This window comes from Perna viridis, chromosome 9 (genome assembly GCF_037379345.1).
Source record: "Perna viridis isolate PV_CMFRI_1.1 ecotype Kerala chromosome 9, ASM3737934v1, whole genome shotgun sequence".
Taxonomy (NCBI): Eukaryota; Metazoa; Mollusca; class Bivalvia; order Mytilida; family Mytilidae; genus Perna; species Perna viridis.
In genome coordinates, this window is record NC_142453.1 from 28,080,560 (window position 1) to 28,096,299 (window position 15,740).

The following is a 15,740-nucleotide window of genomic DNA, read 5'->3' on the forward strand; positions in this document are numbered from 1 at the left end:
AGAGTCCGGAAATTCCTGACTTGGAACAGGTGCAAAAATTTACTTTGGCGCGATCACAACCCCCTTTTAATCTGGCCACTGTGGATAAAAATAATACATAAATGAACACGCCTAAAATCAGGTAAAAATGTACGAGTCCTTGTAAAAATAGAATTTAAGAAACTGATTATACGTTAAACAAATGTACATACAAAGGACTACTAGCAGGTTATTGACATACCAGCTCCGGACCAGTTTCAACCTTCAATAAATTATGTGCTCATCGTATGTAATATCAATCCCATTTCTTCCCATGCATGTTTCACTATTCTAAAAAAGGTTTGTCGAAGGACTGTCAAAATTTTACTATTCAATGCTATAGCGACAATGTTAACTAGATTCAAACGTGTTAAAAGTGGATTTGTAAAATGTTATTTAAAGTGGATAATGAAAAGCATCCATTGGAAATATGGTACATCATAGCCGTCATAGCAAACATTTTTTTACTCGACTAGTCAGTTTACCTTTACGAACACACTACTAATAAAAAGAAAATAAAGACCCCCCCCCCAAACACACACACACACACACACACACACACACACACACACACACACACACACACACACACACACACACACAGACAAGAAAGTTAATAACTATCAACAATTAACATTTTGCTATTAAAAACTTTCTTAAAATCTGACAGAAAGCATAGAGACGATATTACTTCTTAATGTTGGAAGGTCACCAGAGTTATCTTTCTTTAGTCACAAAATTACAATTTACACAGCCTCAAAAGTAAATGACATGTTCAAAATTAAAACAAAATTGATTGATTGATTGTTGGGGTTTAACGCCCGAGCAGCAATATTTCAGCTATATTCGGGCGATGAACATGACGTGGATGATAAAATGAACATGAAATGATGATGAAATGAAAAATAAGATGGGACAAAAAGATAATGGGGTCGACTAATTTTGGTTGCCACTGGAAATAGGGAGAGGTGGGTAGGGTCGGGCAATTTAGTCTCCTGTGGCGGAGCCCTATGGTTCCTACTCCGAGAGAATACCACAATAGGGTTCTTTTACGGGCGGGGAACGTGGCATGTTTCCCAACACGGTGCACCACTATGGTTTGCGGTCGGGTTTTCCGTATTATAGCCTGACAACCCCAGCATGTAACACGCCAGGGATATCCCATTCCACCACCTGGCACAAACAACCCAGTTGCTCTGTGGTCAGAGCGCCCTAGCGCCCGGCTAGGGTTCAGCGCACTATTTAGTCGCCTTTTACGACAGGCTTAGCGCTGCTGAGGCCTATTCTTTTGACACCCGGACCTGCTTGGGGCAATTACAGGGAAAATGATTTCTGACTACTAGTGTTTAATAATTACAAAAAAAACTCCAAAAAACAAAACAGAACAAAACAATTCAAAAGTAAAACATTTAATACAACAAATAAAGCTTCACTACGGTATACGTACTAGCCTTTTAGGGCCAGGCAGTTTACTTTTTATAATTCGTCATAACAGATTAATAATTTATTATAACAGAATAGTACTTATTATGCAATTTGATTTTACAAATTACTAATTTGATATAACAAATAAGAAAGTATCAATTTGGTAATACACATTATTAATTTGATACAATCTGATTAAAATACACGATCTGACATGTGCCAAGTCAAGAGTAGCCTAATTAAAGATTTAATTTTAATTAGATTGTAATTTGAAATACAACATGTAACAAATTAATCATTATATATTTGACAAGTGTCATACGTTTTGTCACATTTATCGCCAGAAGACAACAACTGTCAGAAACCGGAACTGTAGATGTGCTCTGGTCAAAAATTTAACGCCATATCATCAAATAACTATTTAAAAGTCATATTGTATAAAATTAGATGAGAGTTGTGCAAGAAAAAAAAACTGCTACATTGTCCCAAAAGATGAAATGTAACTCCTTATATCAAATTAGTAATTTGTTATTTCAAGTAAGTAATCTGTTATATCAAAATCATTAACTTGTGATATAAAACTAGTATTCTGTTATAAACCTCGGTTCATTAATTTCGTGAATGGTTCAATGTTTGTCAGTGTTTCCCTTTTAAGCTAACCTGGCCCAAAAGCGTCCGTCGTCGTCGCCTGTCGTCCGCCATTAGCTTTTATAACTTGTTATATCTATCACGCACACACACAATTATAAATTGCATTTTCCTGAACACAACCATGATTCACCTTTCCTGCTCTATGGTCATGCATAATTTAACTTAAACAAAGTACATTGTGATTTTTCCCTCTCAAATCTGCAAATGAGAAGGAAAAATAAGTACGTAATTGAATCGCAAACTTGCATCATCAACAAGGGAGAGAAGCCGGGGACAGAAATCATGTCAATACACTGGAGTTATCTCTCTTTGCTTGAATTCAATTGACATAGACGTTAACCTTCACAAATTCTGAAGTGAGTGACCTCCTCTGAGAATTGCGGGATATTTGCTGAGCTTTTGTTTTCGCGACCGTTTTATGTTTAACAACATACCTTATTTGAACTTAATATTCATTTTTTTGTGACATCTCCTGCCTTAAAAGATGACACGCTACGCTTCTCTAAACAATAACTATATAAAATTAATGGTCTTTATCACACTCAGTTTCGACTTATCAATTTGCTTTGACAAGATTACGATTTAAACCAAAAATTCAAATAATATGGGAAAATTTTCCTATTGTGGCTAAAGCTCCCGGTTTGACACAGGCACGTAAGCGGGAGACAGTTGATATTTTTATGAAATATCGGGAGGGTCCCACCGAAAGCGGGAGACTTAACTTCAATGACAAATCTTCTGTGGAGTATTTTAAAATATCTGCGAGACGTTTCACACGCTATAAGTGATCCTATTAAATATAATAAAAGTAATAACAAAATTATCATAATTTAAACAAAATAAAATGAAAATAGAAGACTTAGATTTTTTATCCAGACTAAATTTTTGATTACCATTGTTTAAAATTCACGTTCTTTTAAAAATTCTTAAACCTGCCTGTTAATGTTGACAAACACAAAACAGAATTAAGCCACTTAATAAACACACACACACACACACACTGATATTAGATACCTCACTCTGTATGCATTTAATTTCAGCAATATAATTTGTTTTTTTTTGTATATGTAATAACAACCTCAAAAACATGTCACAAATTTACAAATGTTTATACAACTCGACAAATACAAATAGTTGGATTGATAAAGAACAAAACACTTCAACTGCTTAACAAACAGAATATACAGTACTGTAAAAACTAGAAAAAATTGTTTTCATGATTTTTACATGTGTGTTGATTTTCATTTAAGCTGTTGATAATTATGTTTCCTTCCTTACTGTTTGCTACATTGTAAATACTTGTCTATATACTGCTCTTGTAGCAGATAATTGTGTCTAATTTAGCAAAATAAGCTTGTCTTGTCTTGGTAATTGACTATTAAATTAACTTGTTCGTCAACCCGTCTGTCTGTCCGTATACCACTTTTCTTTAACAAATATCTTTGCTACTTTTTGTCACATCTTTGTGTTTTGACACAAGTTTTATATATAACTGTTGGATTTCGAGCTTTAGCGACAACAGCTACCGGTTTGACGATTAAGTAAATACGTTGACTGTGTACTTAAGTTGAGGTACGGGTTTTTCAATAGCACTGGCTCATATTTATTTCTGAAAAATATCAAATCAAACAGAAGCATTGGATGAAGTTATAGACATATAAGTGGTGCTTTCCTTCAAATGTTTTTTAAACGAAATGTCAAGTTCCAAAAACTCATAACGTAGTATCATAATTCCTCTCCGCACCTGCTAGACATAAGATCTCCCTACTCCGCACGTTTATTTATTGTGCAATCTCCGGCTCTTACTTGAATATTCCAATTTCAACAACTCTACCAACTCATAACGCGATCTTTTAGTTTTTCCGTATTTTCTTTACGATTTATGCCTGTAACAGTTCATAACTGTTCAATTAAAATGCTTTTAAATAATTGATAGGTTGCAGTTAGGGCTGGCCATGAAATTTGAACCCGTTTAGAATGCAACAATAAAGTTTTTATCATTTTAAATATTGAAAGGTAAAAGCTTATTACAGAGAATATTTTACACTTCTAAACCAATAATTTTTTTTAATTTGCTTATTTTTCATAAATTCTTATTCATTCGTACCCGTTCAAATAACATGCATTTATAGAACGGTTTAAACACTAAATGAGGCAAGTTCTGTTACTCATGTACTTGAGTTTCTTTACACGAAAGAATATAAAAGAATACAAAGGATGAAAATGCAAGTTTAATGAAAGTTTAATAATACGACTGCACAATCAATTTCAAAAACACTGAAATATCATCTTTATTTTCTTTATGCGCAAAGGTATTTTCATTCATACCTGTTGTTATGTTATAGAAAACGTACAGTACCTTGTCAGATTATTATCTACAAAGTTGAATGTTTAAGAGACCTAGGGTAAGTGAGTCAGTGATATGTTTGTATCATATTCAATTTCACCATAGCCGGTCAAACTTTCATTTGAAGTTGAATGAAATCAGCCCAGGTTACTTTGATGCTTATATGATATTGATGTAAAATGCTGAATACAAATGTTCTGATGATTTGTATGGGTTGTGTCCCTTACCCTTACTCTAGGTCTACATCCTCAAGTACTATTCTGGGTAAGAATCAGGGAATGGGTGGCACATCATTTTTCTCATTGTTTTTTTCCCACAAATATATATTTATTACATAAAAAAAAACTACCGCAGTATACTGCAGTATAGACAGCTTTTCACTGATTGCATGTAGATAGGATTAAAATGCGACCAAAAACAATTCCATAGAACATTTCCAACTACATTTGATCTATAGATATCTTAAAAAGGCAAAAATTGCACACACTTTGATGGTTATTTCTTAGGTTTATGAATTATAAATACTTAGATTATGCAATGGAATTTTTGCATTTTCCCTTCTCCATGTGCCACACTTAATACACATTTTGCCTGATTCTTAGAAAATGTATTTACTTAATATGAACAATAATGTTAATGAGTAATGATCACAAAAAAATGTTGAATTAGGGTGATGTAAGACTTAATTTATACTCCTCGTTCATTGTAGTTACAATTAGAATTTATTAATATGACTCAAAAAACCGTTTTATTCTTTAAAAGTACAAAATACTTGTAGTTGTATGTTTACATGTACATGTACCTGTATATTGATTGTTTACATGTACCTGTATACTGAATGTTTAATGTGCCTGTAAATTGGGTGTAAACCTTTAATTGAACATGGCTTTGGAGAAAAAAGAAACACAAATAAGAATGTTGTGTAAAAGCTGCTAAAAAGTTTTGAAATCTGAGTTATGTAAGAATTTAAAAGTCAAGAACATTTATTAAAGATTAAAGCGAGAAATGTGAACAGAATGCAGTACTGCACTATGTGAGTGGTCATGACAGTTTTGTGTGCAGTAGGTGAGGCTACATGTAATGAGGCTGACCAATTACGTTTACAAATGTATGTAAATGTTATATAATGTGTCATTTCATATCACAACTCAAACATTATGCCAGAGCTTGTCTTAACTACGAAGACTTTTTGTATCGCGCTAGACTTCTTACAATTAGGCTTCTGAAACAAGGTCATGTTGTTACTACTGGGCACCGAATGGGACTCTTGTGGTTTTGTACTGAAAATTCAATTTTGTACAGATAAAAGTGAATTTTGTTCAACAAAAATGAATTCTGATTAACAAAATTTATAACATACTACAATTTTTCAATTTTGTCTCACCAAATTGAATTTTTGACCCAAAATAGACTTTTGTCCCAATTAATTTTGATAACAAAAAGATCAAGTCCCATTTGGCGCCCCGTAGCTACAAGTACAGATGGTTTATGGTTGTCATCATGAACTCGTGCATCGTTACAGTATATCCATCTGCACTTGTTGAACGTGTCATAGTTTTCCTTTCCTCTTTCGTCTACCCCGGACTTTTTATGAGCAACTCGGTGGGTGTTTTAGAAAAGCAGGGGACGATTACCCTACCGATGTACTGGTACATGCTCCTAGTTTTTTACTGGAATCCGAGTTGCTCATTTACTTCTGTTTCTTTGTATGTAATATTTTAGTTACTTTATGTTTTTTTGTTGTGTTTGTCTACTTTCCACGTCTCGTCTTTGTCCCTGGATTTCCACTAGAATCTTAGTTCCATTGATTACTCTATAAAAAGAGGTGAGAATGCATATATTGCAAAGGGGTTAAATTCACTAACACTAGTTTCTGGCCTACTATTTTGCCAAAGTTTCAACTTAGAATTGGAAATGTTTTATTTGCTTTATCTGAATACTACTATACAGAAAATACAAGTTGTTATGTCATAATTTTGTCACAAATATGGCATAAAACTGTTTCTACACAGTTTTCAAAGAATTTTCACAAAAATGAGAGGACAAGGATTTTTTATCCCAAAAATATAGAGCGCAAGTTACAAACAACAAAATCTTTTGTAGGGAGTTATTAAGGTACAGTAGGCTATTTTTTGTATAAACATCAAAGACTTCGACAAATGCGCTCTATTTTCTTCATGAAAATATCATGATGTCATGAAATAAGCAATTTTAAAAGAATTGGCTACATTTTTTCATTTTGCTTCGTTTTCATCTACAATTTTAGTTCAACACATGCATTAACAGCAATGAAATTTAGTTTTTAATGAAGACACATATTCAACCAGTGAATTATGCAATTTTTATTTGAAACACATTAGTTTTGGGTGCTGATTTTGATATTTTCTGAACATACATAATTAAAGGGTCAGTTTAGAAAAAAAAAGAATAAATAAAAAAAAATTGCAACAAACAAACATACAAACAAATAAACTAAAACAAAATAAATTAATATGAAATAAACCAATAAAATCAAACAAACTAAACTAAAAAAAAACAACAAAAAAACACAAAAACAAAAAAAAAACAAAAAAAAACAAAACGTATGTCTTCCCTGTTTAATAGGTCAAATGGATAAAACTCACTGAAGTTGATAGACTATAAATAATTATTCCTATAACGTGCACAACTACATATCATTTCTGAGGAGTCGCCTTTACGATAGTGTGATGGACAGGAACACAGAATAACAGATGAACAAGGCCAAATTGCATTTGTCTCCCCACCGGATTTGGTGGGGGGGGGGGACGACAATCAATAAATTTTGCGATGGTTGTTGTACATGTAATTAAAATCAAACGATTGATTAAAAATTCAGTCGTTAGTCAAAACCCTGACTTGGGAGGATGGTATAAGCCTATAATTATAATTTTAAATACTAATTTTAGTATTGTTGACGACTGAATTTAGATATAAGTTTTCATTATTCTTCATTTTTTTGTAAAACTCTTTTGAAAAGCATTAAATATGACACACAATTAGGTTAAGAATTGACATTTGACTAAATTCATTAAAATTCGTCAATAGTATTTGTAAAAATACCTCCAACTCTCTTATTCAATACTAAATAGAAACTACGTCAATCTGTTTGATTCTCAAGAAATGAATTAATAGTTGACAAATGCATCATATTGAATTATTTTTAAAAGGAATTACGTTGCGTAATTTGAATTTATGAACAGGCGTGACTAGTGCAAAGGGCTTGAGAAAATTAAATTCGAAAAATACAAGAGTACAATAAAGACGATTGGGATTGCAGATACTCGTTTTTAATGGAATCAATTTTGAATAAGAGACTTTAAGGGACCAAATACATTTACATGTTTTTCCATTTAGTCTTTTTTGCCTCAAACGTATTCAAATACATCCAGAAAACAACTATAAAGCTATTTACATTTATTCTGAAGCATTGTTGCATAGATATTTTTTGATTGCTTATATAAGGAAAATGTTCGGGAAATTTTCCCGCCATTTTTTCATAGTGTATTTCAACTAAATTTGACCTATCAGCATCTTAAAAAGGCGAACTTTACAAACACTTTGACAGTAATTTCTTGAGGTTATGAGGTATAATTACTTGGATACTGCAATAAAATTTCTGTGTATTTTTTCTTCGTGTGCCACACCTTATACACATTTTGCCTGATTCGTAGACGGAGAAGTACGTAAGACATGACCAAAACGTGAAAAGAAAAATTAAGACATACACAAGGCAAACAACTGAATAAAAACAAGAAATAGCACAGAAAAAATATAGTACTTGAACAATATGAACTTTCACAAAACTAAAGAACAAAAAAGAATAATTTAATAAAAGAAGACCTCCTCCCCCATACACAAAGGGGCGGGGAGGCATGAGATGTCCCGGAAGTCAAGCATTTACTGCTCCGCTAGCAGAACCCGTTAAAAACAAGAAGAGAAGCAATAAATCATTTGAACTTCCACCTCATTTGAAACACATGCAATACCTTTTAACGATTTTTTTTGGAAAAAAGTTAAGAATGTGCTATTTCTTTACTTTTATGTACCAATTAGAGAGAGCAAGATAAATATATATATTCAAAGCAAAGTATAATCTATCGAGATAAATTACCTCAATAATTATTGACAGACGCTCTTGACCTCACAACAATTCAATCAGATTTTGATTTGGAAATCAAAATAATACCAAAGACTCAATATCACAGCGGTGTCTTATAGGTCTTTGTTACTAGTCAATTTCCAAATGTTCAATCAAATTTAGAATTTCAACATAGATAAGTAAGTTTTAAGACCTCTGTGTAAATAACCGTTTCAGGAGGCGGTCACACAACATTTAATACCGTCCCTAATTACATAGAATTCCCTTCCGAGGCTTTGCCGAGCGATATACCCCGTTTCGCGCCGAGTAATCCAATTTCCGATATGCTAGGACACTGGTTTTGTATTGTGTTTATTCTGCAAATAAAAAAAATAATGGTTTAAGTCAATTCTGTGTAAAGTCGCTTTATGAAGTGGTTTACACAAAGTATCCCTATTGCGCCTCTAATGACACAGTGCGAAGTAATATCTTAGCGGCAGTGTGGGTACACAAATCCGTGCGAGTGTGCCCATTTATTTTATAATAATGCATTCGGGAGAAAATGCGTTCTGTATTTCTAACCTACATATTTTTATAAATGTAAATGGCTTTAAAGAGTAATCAAGCGAACCAAGGTTATAGCGGTAATCAAAAGAATGTAATCAAGGGACAAAGACCAGACTTGTAAAAACAGACATACACAACAAAGAACATAAAGTAACTAAAATCATACATACAAAGTAACAGAAGTAAATGAGCAACTCGGACTCCACTAAAAACTGGGAGCACGGAACAGGTGCACCGGTAGGGTAAGCGTCCTCTGCTTCTCTAGAAACACCCGCCGAGTTGCTCATAAAAAGTCAAGTCCGGGGTAGACAAACGAGGGAAGGAAAACTATGACCCGTTGAATAAATCAGTTTTCATGGTGCTGATGGATACACCATAACGATCCACGAGTTCATGATAACGACCATAAAACTTCTGTAGTGATGACTTCAATCTTGTAGCAACATAACCCTGTTCCAGAAGCCTATTTGTTAGAGTTCTAGCACGATACAAAAAGTCTGCGTAGTTTCGGCAAGCTCTGGCATAACGTATGAATTGTGATATGAACACTCCATACGCATGAGCCGAAGGGATGTTGCTACAGATGAAAGGAAAGTTGACAATTCTGAATGAAAAGTCATCACGTTTGTCGTAAAGTTTGGTCAATAGTTTTCCTTTACCATCGATTTCTAAGTGTAGGTCAAGATATGAGGCTGACTACAGTGTCTGTAGTATCCTTTATCTCAAGTTCTTTTGGGTAGATGCGATGTATCAAATCCCCGAAATTAGGATTGTTTAAAGATAATACGTCATCTATATAGCGGAAACTGAGATTGAAGGATCTAGTCAAACGATATTCTTTCTTTCTGATCAGATCAGCTATAGAGTTAGCCTCATAAGAGTGAAGGAATAGGTCAGCAAGTAAAGGAGCACAATTTGTTCCCATTGGAATGCCGACCGTTTGTTGAAAAACACGTCCACCACACTGGACAAATATGTTGTCAATTAAAATAAATTCCAGCATTTTGTAAACATCTTCCTCTGTATAGTTGGAAGATGATTTGGAATTACTTCTTATAAAGTATGAGGAATCTCTACCAAGAACTATATAATGGTGCAGAAAGAGTTAAAAAAAAAAAATTCTTTGTGATTTAATGCCGAAAAATGATCCTTATACAGCACCACAGTTGCGGGGCTGAGATATTTCTTTTTGCATAACCGGCGACGCACTTTTCTGAAGAAATTGTTGACAATGGACGCTGAAATAAGTTCGTTAATTTATGATTTATTTTGAACTTTATGTCGTAAAAATCACATATCACAATAATATAAATGAAAAAGGTAATTATTTTACACCTGGATAAAAATGTCAATAAGTCTTGCCAAACAATTTTAGTGTATCATTACGTCACGAAACGAGTCATTCATGCATGGTATTTGGGGTGGATGCACGTAAACATTAAGATTCTGGATGTTCAACGTCGGCGACCAGTCCACGTTAAATTGCGATAAAGGTTCCGTTTCACTGTCGGAAGGCATTTTTGGACGACTACCGGTCGTCTGCAGTGGAATGGGGAATGAGAGTGATAGACCAGCATAGGGTTACAAAATAACACAAGAACTACTCAGACACATTTATTTATCATCACATAAAAACAAGTCAAAATTTCAATATTAAAACTATTTATTCCAATAAGGAGGAATATTACATGCAGAAAACGTACAAAATATATGACTGATTTTCTCGGCGACATCGGCACGGAGGCCACCATATTGTTTACTGTTTCCAAGGCAAAACGTAGTTCCCACGTGGGCTGAGCGTATTCTAAAAAATAACTGCCCAATATCGATTTACAATATTGGACAGGCAATATTGGCAGAAAATGCATACTTTGCAGGAAATAATGACAAAGTAAGACTGGATAAGTAGTCTGTACCTGTTTCTGAATAAGAAATATATGACTTTGCTCGCTTTTTGTACATGGATGAACACCGCCTGTATGAGTTTTATAATATAGTGTTATTAAAAGGGTATTTTCATATCATAATAATCCTGTCTAAAGTTTAAGTACAGGCGACCTCAACCCAATACGACTGCACTTGGACTTAATACAGGATACTTATGAAGTCTTCGTACAGTTGTACTGGGTTTTGATCATCTCTATTGGCCCTCAGCTGCACCTAAGGCCAATACAGGTGGCCTCATACCAATACGACTGTATGAGGACTTTATACAAGATTAATATGAAAAGTTCTTGTACAGTCGTATTGGGTTTTGATGACCTGTATTGGCCCGCAGCTGCACCTCAGGCCAATACAGGTGACCTCAAACATCAACCTAATACGACTGTACGAAGACTTTATAACAGGATCAATATGAAAAATCCTTATACAGTGGTATTAGGTTTTTATCACATGTATTGGTCCGCAGCTGCACCTCAGGACAATACAGGTGACTTCGAACCAGTACGACTGTATGATGACTTTATACAGGATTAGTATAAAAATATCCATGTTATGACACCTTTATTAACGAATGTTTTAAATAAATAGTGTATAGAGAATCATCTTCCAACTGTTGTTCTTGCAAAACCAAAAAAAACCCCAAAAAACAAAAAACAAAAAAAAAAACAACAAAAAACAACAAAAAACAAAAAACAAACGAACAAAAAAAACCATACTGGTCTTTACACATAATTTACTGGTCTTTTGGACTGGACTACTGAAATTTATATTAAGACCAGTAAATTTGTTATAAAGACCAGTATTTGTGTTAGCAAAAACAACAGTTGAAAGATGATAAGATGATTGGCTATAAACCGGTCACTTTCTATTGCATGTAAACACATTAGTTAATAAATTAATAGACTTTGTCGAACAGATTACAATAAGGTAAAAAAGTACAAAAGAGAATATCGGAAGAGGTGCCATCGATGAATATCATGTTTTGATTTGCTCCCTTAGGAAGGTTGGGCGAAAAACATTGATCGTCTTTCTATCAAAGTCTAGGGCGCTCTGCCCACAGAGCAACTGGGTTGTGTGTCCCAGGTGGTGGAATGGGGTACCCCTGGCGTGTTACATGCTGGGGTTGTCAGGCTATAATACAGAAAACCTGACCGCAAACCATAGTGGTGCACCGTGTTGGGAAAGATGCCACGTTCCTCGCACGTTAAAGAACCCTGCTGTGGTATTCGATAGGAGTAGGAACCTTTGCGCTCCGCCACAGGAGGCTAAATTGCCAGACCTTACCCATCCCCCCTTTTTCCAGTGGAAATCAAAATTTGTCGACCCTATTATCCTTGTGACCCATCCTTTTTTTTCATTTCATGTTCATTTTATCATCCATTTCATGTTCATTGTCTGAATATAGCTGAAATATTGCTGCTCGGACGTTAAACCCCAACAAACAAACAAACAAACATCTATCAAAGTCAAATAATTTTCTGAAGAACCAATTATAATGCTTTAATTCACAGAAACGGCAAAATCAGGTCTTACTTTAAATGTGCATGCTGTTTAAAACTGTGACTCTCATCTAAAATTTAAATGTACTAATTTTTATTTGTGGTAAAAAGCAGTTGTCATATCACAAAAATGCTGGATAAAACTGGATAATCGAGTTCAAGATATCTTTCGTCCATCCAATATTTGGTTTCATTTCAGTTTGGCTTTCAATTTGACTCAACATTATACTTTTGATTTCCTTTTTCTTACTTGTTTGGACAGAAGATTTTGCTTCACTTAATTTAATTTGAAAAAAAAAAATATTCAATGCAATCTGCATTTTGCTTTGAAATAAATGATATTTATTAGCCACCTTTTCTGCAGCAGACACAAAGAGAATATCGATTTTTTGCAAGAGAAGATACAATCATTGCAACAGGCTTCAGTTGAATCACACTTCACTGACGCCAAGGTTAGTTTGCACACAGTCCCATCGATTTTACCTGTACATGTGCATAATTATACTGTATAGAAGTACATTACGTAATACATAAATGTTGTAAAATTGATATAGTTACGATGAAACTGTTTTAACAATCAGAAATATATTTTAATTGGAAATAATTTCGTAAAATTTAAATACGGTAAGTCATATTCACAAATAATACATATCGCTTATATTTTCTTTTAAATACTTCCTCTAACACTGAAACTAAACAACCCAAGCAATGCAAAAATATACAATATAGGTACATTGTCGAAAATTATTGAAGATATGTGATGAGGCGACGGAACGGGTAGGAAATGTGAGGCTCCGCCGAGCTATTTCACCCGTTCCAAGCCGACTACAGGCTAAAAACCACTAATTCCACTTCCCATAGGCTTCTATGCTAATTTCACAATATTCAATGGCTTCTCTGGACTTTACCTTAACTTTAACCTGCAGATGACTATATATCAGCATGATTCTACATATGTCAGCTCACAATCCTCAGAATGGCATGTGGGGTTAGCAGACTTGCAGTGCAGTACTGGTCACCGGAAGTGAAGGGTCTATAAATAGCATGGGAAATCCCAGTGTTTTCACAAGATAGGGGTATATTTAAAAATCATTATGGAGATTAGGCTTCACATCACAAGAAGCAAAATGCACCTATAAAATGTACAGAAATGTTTTTCCTTTCAGAAACTGTTTAAATTTTTTAAATAAGATGAGAACTTTTTTCGCAGCACTATGAGGAACAGGGGTAATTTCTGCGTAGGACTATTTTTGCGTACGTTCCAAATGCTCATTGGTTGAATTGGGGGTCTGTATCCTACACATATCTCCAATAATTTTCGACAATGTACCTTTATTTTTTTTATCCTGTTATATTAATAGTTTTGTGCGTGTGTACATTTTTAAAATAAAATTATAAAATGCATGTCCCCTGAGGAGCCCCGATCGTTAAACCCGAAAAAAAATACGCATGGCGCATTGAAATCAATCCGCACCATATACTCCGTCAAAGCTGTTTGAATAAGCAATGTATAAAAATTTATTTAATTCCAAGAGACAAATAAGTAAAATGAACAATAAATACAAATATTTTGAATGTTGTAAAGTCGATTTTAAGAACATTAAATTTTTGAATTTCGCGAGGAAGATGGAAGCTGACTTGTTTCTGTTTGGTATATGGCAGAAGAGTTCAGGGGTGAAATTTGTGCACTAAGTTTCTTTGGGATCTGAAATATTTGTTTGAGATTTTTGAAGAAGAGGAGGCAGTTGTATGGGCAGATCTATAATGTATTGTTCCTCTGATTCATTATCTTGGGGTTTAGGCAGTAATAAATCCAAGACCATAACAGTTTCCTGGTAATTTGTATCTTTAAGAGTTTTATCATATTGTAATGATTCAATTTCTTTAAGTGGGGACCAGTTTATGTTAAATTGTGACGGACACTCTGGCTCCGAGTCCGACATAACTGAAATGACAGGGGAAGTCGTCTGCAAACTGATAATGAATCAAATCTGATCGAGAATTGGGATTTGCCATATATATAACCGTGATAAAAATACAAACAAAATCATTATTTGGTTTACATAAAATCTTTTATTTCATTCCGGTGAAAACGAAACAAAACAGCAAAAAAAAAAAAAAGATTAACCGGATACGCAATCGCAATTTTTTTATATCGTATATATGGTGGCGGCCATGATCAATTTACGCATACCAGAAAAAAGTAGTTCTGCCGATCACGTGAGTGGGAGGAGCCAGAAAGTCGATAGCCTGCTAATGTACGGATACAGCAAAAATAACTGTATACCTTTATTCGTTTAACAAATAACCTCATTGCAGGATAAAATGTAATACGTACATTTAAAGCTGCATTAACTGCCAAATTTGTTCAGTTTTGAATGTAATGAATTTTGTTAATTCAATGAAATAAGTTTGTAGTAATGCAATTGAAGCAATAAATGTCGATGATACCTACAGAAAATTGTGAAAACAACGTTTTCGAGTCAGAGAAGATCGACAGCTCTGATTTAATTATTTTTCGCCATTACTTCCGAAGATTGCCGACAGAACACTTACCTGGGTTAAATAATACTTTAACTTTGGTAAAACAATAACAATAAGGGATACACAGGTAAGCACGTGTCTTGTTTTCATTTCATTTCATCTCTTGATTAGTTTTCAAATAGATAATGACCATACGTGTACCACATTATATCACAATACGTAAATTGCAAAACGATCCTTGTGTTATATTCGATTTTTTTTTCTTTTATTGCTTGTTATTTGCCGTTGAATAACCACTTTCGCTTTGCAATAAGATTGTATTATCAAAGAATCGACCCTTACAGCACATGCGCGGATTAAGGTCACCAGAAGTCACATGCATACGAATTTATCTAGGCCGATTCTTTTGCAAAGACAATAGATATCTAGACACCTATTTCGTGTATGCTATAACCTTGCCCTTGATTACTCTTTAATGCATTTTATTTGTGGATATCAAATGAAATTATACAGGAAAAGTACGATTTAATAGATATAATTCAAACTCAAGGCATATTTCATCACAAACAAAATTTACGAAAATGACAGCTAATGCAGCTTTAATGGTTTATTGTCATTATGATTTTAATTTCTTGTATAAAATATTTCTACAACAATTAAATACATTTTCTCTATCAACGATCTCATATAATACGGAAATATTGAA

At 33.9% G+C, this 15,740-nt stretch overlaps 2 protein-coding genes across 6 annotated transcripts in view; one reads left to right on the forward strand and one right to left on the reverse strand.

Moving 5' to 3' along the window:
• LOC148607606 (uncharacterized) overlaps positions 1-13,586 on the reverse strand; it is a 146,354-nt gene extending 132,768 nt beyond the window's left edge. The window contains exon 1 of the mRNA XM_088544713.1: positions 13,459-13,586. The gene's annotated coding sequence lies outside the window, so the exon portion shown is untranslated. The remainder of the gene's footprint in view (positions 1-13,458) is intronic.
• Positions 13,029-15,740, forward strand: part of LOC148607617 (beta-1,4-mannosylglycolipid beta-1,3-N-acetylglucosaminyltransferase brn-like) — a 30,887-nt gene continuing 28,175 nt past the window's right edge. For 3 of the 5 annotated variants that reach the window (XR_015915075.1, XR_015915080.1, XM_088544722.1), the window contains exon 1: positions 13,029-13,174. The gene's annotated coding sequence lies outside the window, so the exon portion shown is untranslated. Of the gene's footprint in view, positions 13,175-14,664; positions 15,162-15,740 lie in introns of those variants that run through there. The other 2 variants (XR_015915077.1, XR_015915079.1) reach the window with 2 other exon arrangements.